This window comes from Atta colombica, unplaced genomic scaffold (genome assembly GCF_001594045.1).
Source record: "Atta colombica isolate Treedump-2 unplaced genomic scaffold, Acol1.0 scaffold83, whole genome shotgun sequence".
Taxonomy (NCBI): Eukaryota; Metazoa; Arthropoda; class Insecta; order Hymenoptera; family Formicidae; genus Atta; species Atta colombica.
In genome coordinates this window covers 213,818-223,394 of record NW_017259576.1, presented here as the reverse complement: position 1 = coordinate 223,394, position 9,577 = coordinate 213,818, and positions in this window count along the sequence as shown.

Genomic DNA, 9,577 nt, shown 5'->3' with positions numbered 1-9,577 from the left:
TTTTAGCGGAATATCATTTAAAAAAAAATTAGCAGAGCAAAATTTTTTTTGGCAATTTTTTTTTAACGACAAATGAGCAACAAATAAAAATTAATTAGAACTGATTCTGCTTACTTTGTTCCATTAACTTATAAGATGTGTGTCTTTTTGTTAATGCTTTGGATTTGCTCTTTAATATGCAGCACTTCAGAAATAATCCTTCTATTATAATTTTTTTCAATGTCTAGAACTGTGATTCTCTCCCAATCAAAAGTAGATTATTAGATATCAGCAAATAAAGTTTAGCGTTTTGCTCGTAGATCTTTATATCTATTATTTACTATTTAATTTATTTTTTAAAAATAAATGTGGTTGAATATGTTTTATCTGAAAGTATCCTAATAACAAAATTCATTGGCTCAATTTACATATCAATATTTAATCAATGTATCATCAAATTTTACTACTAGACTCTGGGGGATCTGATCGGAGAAGTATTCAGGGGCAGATATGTCATACGAAAAGCCACGCTCTCGCTATTTGTTAACCTACTGTTCCGCGATTCAATTAACAATACGAAAGCTTTACATTAACATTAATGTTAAACAAAGATAAGATAACTCCAAGGCGTCGGAAGCATCTGAGCAACATTTCCGACGCAGCCTATATAAGTCTTGTGATGTTCTTACACACCTCATCCACTGGCCGGAAATGGCGACTATCAAATATGTCCAGAGTCGATAAACGCTAGAATTTTATGGAGATGCCTTAATAACGGATTCTATATTGAGAGGTCGGTATTCCGAGAGCTCTAGGATATTCCTCCCATTTTATGTATTTATTTATATTTAATCTTAAACTTAATGAAATCGTTATCGTTATTGATGATTTAATTGATAGTTCGATTCATCACGTGTTGCAATTATAGAATGGTTATTATAAGATAGTTATTATAAGATTTTCTTTTTTTGCAACCATAAATCAAAAATCGCCTTTATATGTGTTTGAATCCTTTGTATTATCCTTTCGTTATCATATCTTTCCTGTAGCCTGGACCAAGCATCTGCGTAATTTGCTTCCGAAATTTCGATTGAGGATATGACCTGAATTACTTCACCCTTTAAGGCGGATTTCAAATAATGAAATCTTTGAATATCCGTTAAAAAATGTGTTAAAGTGAATCAGTGAATTGAATATATCGAAGAAATTGCGCCATTCTTCATATGCCCCTGCGAAAGTAGAAAGATCAATTTTTGGCAATCTTATCAGGTTATTATTAGTCGTCCAGTTCTCGTTCATCTCCACCGTTGCATAAGGATCTCAAAAAGTTCATCTTCTGACCTGGAGGAGGACCAAAGACTTTGTTACACATATTGCATTTATAATATACTCTCCTGTTGCGTGCAATCTTACATGTTTGTTGAGATTACTGAGATCTCCAAATTTGTGATGGCAAAAATCACATTTCAGAGGCTCGTAATCTGTGTGTGTCCTAATATGGATTCGTATTTTCTCGAGTATATTTTATTGCAAAATATGCATCTGTATCCAACACTTGGCCATGTCGCTCGCTATTGTCTCCACTTCCGCCATTAACTATTTTTAGTCAAATCATGGCTGTTGTGTAGTAATCAAGATACTCATAGATAGCAGCATCTTTTGCAAGTTTGAGGTCATCTGTGATGAGCTCATTATGCATTTGACAACTGATCTCAGTCGCCATTGGAGTACTCGGAGTGAACATTTAATTCATCTCCATTAGTACTGGAGACTGCAAAAAAGGATAACTCCCCTATTTCTTCGCGTACTATTAACGTATTAACAAACCTTCACGACTCCAACAGAATCGCGAAGCCATTTTTTTACATCGTCAACTTTTATCCTTTCTAATGCAAGCTTTTTCTTTTTAAATCTGTTAAACAGATAATCACATTTTATAATTTCATCGAAATTTTGATCGATTTATTGGTTATTTATAATCGTATGTACGCCATGCTTACTTTATTTTTTCCGGTGGCTCCTTCCGGCCGAGGTAGGTCACAATTCGTACGGCGCGGGTATCCGCCTCCACCTTTATCACCCTTAATAACACCCGTCCCACTGGGCATGAGATGGTACGTGAATCAACCGGAGATCCTTGAACACTCGGTGATCGAATTCGTCCTATAGTATTTTCGCACGAGAGCACGCAAGACTTCCAGAATTATGTGAAATGATGCAATACCCTTATCCAGCCGGTCATCTTTCCTTCATGTTTGTCAAAAAGAATACTCTCAAAAAGCATAAATTTATTGCAGTTTAACTGGATCACGTTTTACACTGTTATATTATCATATTATAATACTGATTATTGTCCACTTAATTTTAAGTTTATCGAATTTTGTATATTGACTTTACGTTATGTATAATGTTTAGATCAGCATTATGTGACGAATTGTTGCAGTTTCTATTAATTACACAAAACAATAACTGTGGAGTTAAGATACAAGAGAAACAAGAGAGTATATTTAAGAAAATTGTTTATTGTTAAATATCATGTTCACAGCAATGTAAGGTATTATTATCATTCATGGAATTCATTCTCGTGGTTGAATAATTCTACTTTAGTTTTAATTCATTTTTCGGTTTTAGTTTACGAAAAATATGCATGACGTAACTTATTGCTACCTTATGCCTGCATAAGGATAGACAAGACTTTCGAAAGACTTGAGTCACATTTAATCGGTTTTACCCACAAATAGAATTTATTGAAAATATAACATATCACGCACTCTTCATACTCATACTTAATTTACACTTTATAATCGGTCGAAATTATTTAAGAAAATCTCGAACAAAGCTCGAGAATCTATTCTCGCATCCGTGTTCACTCGCGTACTATGTATCCACGAGTTTTTTTATAGAAATAATATTTAATTTTGCACACATTTATTCACGTTCATTCAACGCATCTCTGCAATTTCTCTTTAAATTCTCAGTATACCATTCGTAATCTTCTTCAATGTCGATATGTTAGTAGTTTAGGAATCCGTTTTTCCAGGTTCCTGTAATCCACGCCTCTCTTCTGCCTTTGCAATCTCTGCAAGAACTCTTCTTCCCGATCGGGTCTCGGACAATTCGGTTATAATTGAAAATGTATTATAATTTTCAAAATATAAAAAGTAATTAAATTTAATTAATTTGATATTGAAATTTTCAAGAAAGACAATTGAAGTTCGATAATGTTTATAACGAAAAACGTTATTGAATTTATTTTATAGATGGAAAGGCCTTGAAAGATCAAATAAATAAATGTCTTTCCTCATCCTCTCGGTATTAATTTCATGATTACGCTTGGTAACTACGTTCGAAAATGACTCAACTTCTACCGCCATCATCATAGAGTGAACAGCATCCTGACATCTCATGATTTATCAGAGTATTTGTGATGCCTATCCTGGTCGTTTTAATTTTGGGCTTCGTACCTTCCCTTCTCTAGTGCGAGGCCTCACTTAAAAGATCTATTAAGTAATTAATGGATTCGGAGAGCGAAAAAAATTTAGAAAAATTTCTATATTATTGTGTCTCACTATCTTCTATTTTGACTGTACTTTTTACACATTTTCGAATATTTTCTTGCGTGGATTTTCTCATACATTTTCTCTTCCCCTTGCATCTCTATCTGAGCTTGCACTGAAGTCTCGGAAGTTGTCATTTTCGAATTTAGGGCGTATCGATGGATAGATCAGTTCCTTGATTTTTTTAGTGCTATTTATTTTTTTCAGTATGGGGGGAGTTCAGCTTAATATTAATTTGGACTCCCACCCCCCCTCTCTTTTATTTTTTTCCTATTAAAAAGCTAGAACAAAAAAAATTTGTTTTTGAGCAAATAATTAGCAAATAAAAAGCAAAAAAAATTTTTATCATGTCCCCATTTAATTTCCGAAGAGGGGGGGTCTAGATTAATGAGAGTATAGATAACTGCCGCAGACCAACATAATGCGTAAGAAAGAATTGGAAAAAACGAACATCTTATTATGGTGGGCGCAATCCGCCTTCGCAAAAACCGTATTGACTGATTTTACAGAGTAAGAGTCAAGGACCAGCTAGGTTTTTTTTTTCTCTATTTTAATTCCTTTGAAAGAATAATTGGTCGTTTGGGAATTTATCTTCTCTTGCTATTATTGATAAAATGTTGATATATATGTTTTATACTAATTTTAATCATAATATTTGTTTAAGCTGTAGACGGCCTTTGCAAATCACTGTGGCTTGCCGCAAAAAAAAAATACTCGTATCATATGGTATAATATTCTGTATCTTCTTACATTAGTTGATTCAATTTTAAAGTGAGAGTAAAAAATTAAAAGATTAATTAAAAATAAAACGAATAGTTGCGACACAATATTAACAGCGATAAAAATTCTTTAAATGTGATTTAACCAATCACAAGAAAATAAAACGTAATTCGCGTACTTCGTTCTGCGACGGAGGATGATAGCAATGCCAAGATTGCACGTGATACTTCTGGGCTATTCAGGGACTATAATCATCTTTGCTCAACGCGCGAATTGTTCAGACACCAGGATGCTGCATTGCCAAGATTAAATCCGAATTAGCTAGACATCCTAATTGATTGTTAAATAAGTATCGTTTTATTTGCGCTTTTTGATGACAAAATTTTTTGAAATTTGTTTTAAACATGTATATCCAGTGACTATCTAATGTTAAAAAAAAAAACAATCTAAAAAATGTTGTGTCTCTGCACAAATTAATTTTTATTCATTTGAATTATATTAGTCTGAATTTAAATGATTTTTAAATTTTAAAAAAGTAGATGAAAAATCACTGTCTGATTTTTTTAACTTAACATTTATTAACATCAATTCTGTATTGTTCGATAAACAACTGAAAACAGTTGCTATAGAGATAAAGTGTGGCATTAGTGTGTCCCGGTTGTTTCCCACGCTTATTTATTCGAGGCGACGCGATGCGAAAGTTATATACTTTGGGTCTTTGTAGCTTCGTACGTGGAGATCGAACGTTCGTTCGAGGAAGAAAAGAGAAGGAGGAGGAGAACCGTACGGCATGCGTGCGTGTTCACTTCTCTCTCCCATTTCTTCCGTGGAACCTGAACATTCTGCCGAAGGAGTAGCGTGGAAGTTGCTGCTCCCGCCGCACAGCAACTTAAAAAACTTTCTAACCTCTTTATGTATGATTTAGTAAAAAAGAGAAGTAAGAAACAAAAATTTGGCTAAACATATGTATCTAAAATAAGATTCAGATTTAATACTTGTGATGTATTTATATATTCAGTGCTTCGATGACGGCTATGTTCAAATCGAAGCTGTCAGCTTGCGCTAATATATATAATAATGGCGATATCTGAAAAGTTAATATTTTTCAAATTATGTAATTAATAAGAACTTTAATCTTTATTTAAAAATACATAATAAATGTAACGTAAATTACATAATAAATTTATAAAGAAATCACTACAGTAAAGAAATCATTATCATATATAGTAGCCAAGATATAAAATCAAATTTATCACGAATAACTATATGTAAATATTTTTGCAACCAAAATATACAAATAAGATTTTGAACCGACAAGTATTGTACATCTTCATAATATATAAATTTTATTTAGTAATTATATATATATTTGCGCACAAATTACTGCGCTGTATAGATACTCTCATTGCCCGATGATATATATTATAGTTTTTGGATTTGAGAGCCCGACTAATATCAAATTTAAATAAAATTTCAAATTTTACATTTTTGCAACTGTATTTTTAATACTTGTTTTTAATATTAAATTCCAAATTTAATTAACTTTTATTTTTTAAAAATTCATTGAAATTTTTTAAATTTCGAGATTGTGCCTTTTTTGAAACATGAAATTTCGGCCCCAAAAAATATAAAATTTGAATATACCATAATATAATTCTCACCATAATATGATTCTCATTTCCCTTATTTTATAATTTCTGTAAATGTTGCATGTTACAATCGTTTAAACTCAGTAATATAGATGAACAATATTCAAACAACGAAGCAATTATTGCTTTATATACAACACACATATATGGTGTCAAATTCATACTAATTCGACGAGAAACGCCCCCAATTTCGATCCTATCTTTTTTTCCAGATGGTTAACATGTGCGAGAGGGAGGGAGGGGGGGGGAGAGAGAGAGAGAGAATATCGTTATTATGCGTTCTATCTCTTTAAACGCTATGAATCATACATTACAATTTTTTAATATTCGCATTTTATGGTAATAACATTATAATAACATATTGTATATTGGCTCAAATATATGGAACCAGAAATTTATTCCTCAATCGCAAATAAATACTGCGGATAAAATCGCAAATGTGAAGCGCAAATGGAATCGAACTTAGATCTGTATGTCTAAGTCGACCGAAGTAAAGTTGCTTGTATAGCCACTTTACATCCCAACAGAAACAGAGGTGAAGATTTAGAATATACTGACAATTAACAATGACAATTAGCGAGAAATCGAATTATCAAATAACTCTAATTTTTTACTCACTTACATACTTACCGAAATTTCCCAATTTTTACACCGATACTGCTTTTTATTAGTATGTATTCTTGTGTGAATGCTCAAATTTTCTTTACGCTTAAATGATTTTTTATATTCGTAAGATTTAACGTCGAGGAACTGCCGCAGCAGTGTCAGTTCCCTGAAATAGCCGTCGTTATCGTCACCGATGTCGACGTCCGATTCTTCGGATACGGACGTCGGATCTGTCCGTCGACGTGTGAGAGTCTCTTTTAGAGACGGTGCCTCGCGCGAGGGTAAGTTAGGGTTAGAGGTTACGTTAGGGATAAATTAATAAAGATTATTATTCAAACGGATGAATATACATACATGTTTAAGAGAGATATATGAAAAAAGAAATTAAGCTTCCTCTGACTCGTCGTCTCGATGCCGCTGTCGTGATCGCTAGACTCTCTCTCGACGGTTCCTCGACGTCGACGTCGAGGAACCGCCGCAGCATTGTCAGTTCCCTGAAATAGCCGTCGTTATCGCCACCGATGTCGCCGTCGAGAGAGAGTCTAGCGATCACGACAGCGGCATCGAGACGACGAGTCAGAGGAAGCTTAATTTCTTTTTTCATATATCTCTCTTAAATATGTATCATGTATGTATATTCATCCTTTTTTACGTTTGAATAATAATCTTTATTAATCTATCTCTAACGTAACCTCTAACCGTAACCTACCTAATTTTAAGAGATGAAATATCTCTTGAAAAAAAATTTTTTTTTTCTTTTGAGGCAAATATCATCGAAACTATAAGAGATAAAAAAATGTTAGAAATAAAAATTTTTTTGTGATTTCACAAGAGAGAATAATTATGATAAAATAATTTTTTTTTTTAATTTTATTTTATTTACTATCCCTATTTATTATCCCTACCCCATTTTATCTTTTTTGCTAACTTTTGATTTTTTTAAAGATAAAATTAAAAGTTATTTTAAGACGAATTTAATCATATATGATAAATTAAGTTATTTTTTCCGAAGTATCATTTTTGAAAAATAATTACAAACACCTGTATATCATCCCTCGATTCTTCACCAGCAGTTCTGCTGCGCATTTTTGCATAACAGAAAATAATGATATAAACAAATCTATTTTAGGAAAACTCTACATATAATCACAAAATTTTTTTATGGCACACTGGTATTCAATACTTACTTAACGTTTTGTATATGTTTTCGAATTAATTTAGTCGTTTCTTGAAGCACCTAATTAGCACCTAATTCTGATATATTTGTTTTGTTTGTTTACGCATAATTATATTTTTTTTTATGGGGAGAACTAACTTAATATTAAGCTAGCCTCCCTCACAATAATTTTTTTTTCTGTCAAATGGTTCGAGCACTTAATTTTGCACTTCAGCACCTAATTAGCACTTAATTAGCACCTAATTTTAGTATGTGTTAGAATTCATTTATCGCTGGTGGGGGGGGCTAGCTTAACAGGGATTGTCGTTACGTGAATGTTAGTTCAGGACACCAGTGTACAGTTGCTTCGACTTTCTAAGTATTTTGAGAATTTATATCAATAAATATATACTTTTTGATTATTATCTTTTTATCACTTTATTAATATTTATATTTTTTGATCATTACCTTGGTTTATCATAAAATTTATAAAAAAAAAACTTCAATCAAAAGAGAATTTAGAAGCAGAAAGTAATTGATTGAATAATTGATTGAGAATATTAAATATTATATTACTCGTTATAGATTTGAAGATATATATAATTTTGATGAAAGCGCATTCCAATTAGAACTTTATGCTAGTCATTCATTGGCAATTAAAGGCAAAAAAGTTACAGTGTAGTACAATCTATCAGTAACTACATAGTTACACAATGCAACCAACTATTTCAAGAGATGATAGATTACTATTCACTTTTTGTTAAAAGAATCCACTGGAATATAAATTTATTTATTTACCTAAATTGTTGCAGCAACCAATCTTTTCTTTCAGTGTATGTTTGGATTTTGGAAAATCCTGAAATATAAAAATTTATAATTTGTACAAAATACTCTCGAATTTTTGGAAAAGATATTCATAAATATCTACTATGAGGTAAAGCTTACAAAAAACCAACATATATCTTGGAAGAAAGATGTCCACTTATTTTTTCATAATGTATATATGAAAATGATATATGGAAAAAAAGTTACAGTTGCCACAACCAAATAATTGTGATATTTTTCGCATATCAAAACCAATATGTGTTGTAGGAACTATAGTACTATGGAAGTTACTTTACGGTTGTTCTATACTTACAAATGAGAATAACTATTATGGATGTTGCAAGTTATATATATGTTAACCTATCTTCAATTGATGGCATTTACAACCTTATATTTATATGAAATATGTAACCTATAACTCGTTAAATTGGACTACTTTTTACAATTTTGACATTTCAAAGAAAATCAGAAAAAAAATCGGAATCGAGGCCTCAAATCTTATGCTTTGAAGATAACTCTTCAATCTTTATCTGATAGATCCTTTTCGTTGAAGAATATGCATGAGATAAAACGTTTTGCGAGGAATATGCACAATAAAAAATGTGCCTGAATTTTGGTGGTAATCAGCAGTAACAGTTGTATCAAATCGATTGATAATAGTGCATAATAATCTGTTAGTCTCACAGTGTCGTGTAACCATATACCTATACATCTCTTAAACACATTATTTTTTCTAATTTTTAATTGCGTTAGCTTATCTGCAATATCAGTATATGATTTCGATAGGCTAACGCAACTAAAAATTTGTTGCTACAATAAAAAATTAGTTGCTCGCTGCAGTCATATAAAAATGCTATGTCATATTTATTATCTAAATTGTTGCAGCAACCAATCTTTTCTTTCAGTGTACATTTTTCATTCGCTTTCTTTTTTAGAAAATTTTTGCGATATTCTTTTTGCTACGTTGTAAATATGATTATCTGATTCTATTTCTATTTTTCGGCATAAAATGTTATTAATAAATGTACAAGAGGCTGTTGTAAATTGCTCAGCAATTATTTGAAAAAATATCGTTTTCATATATG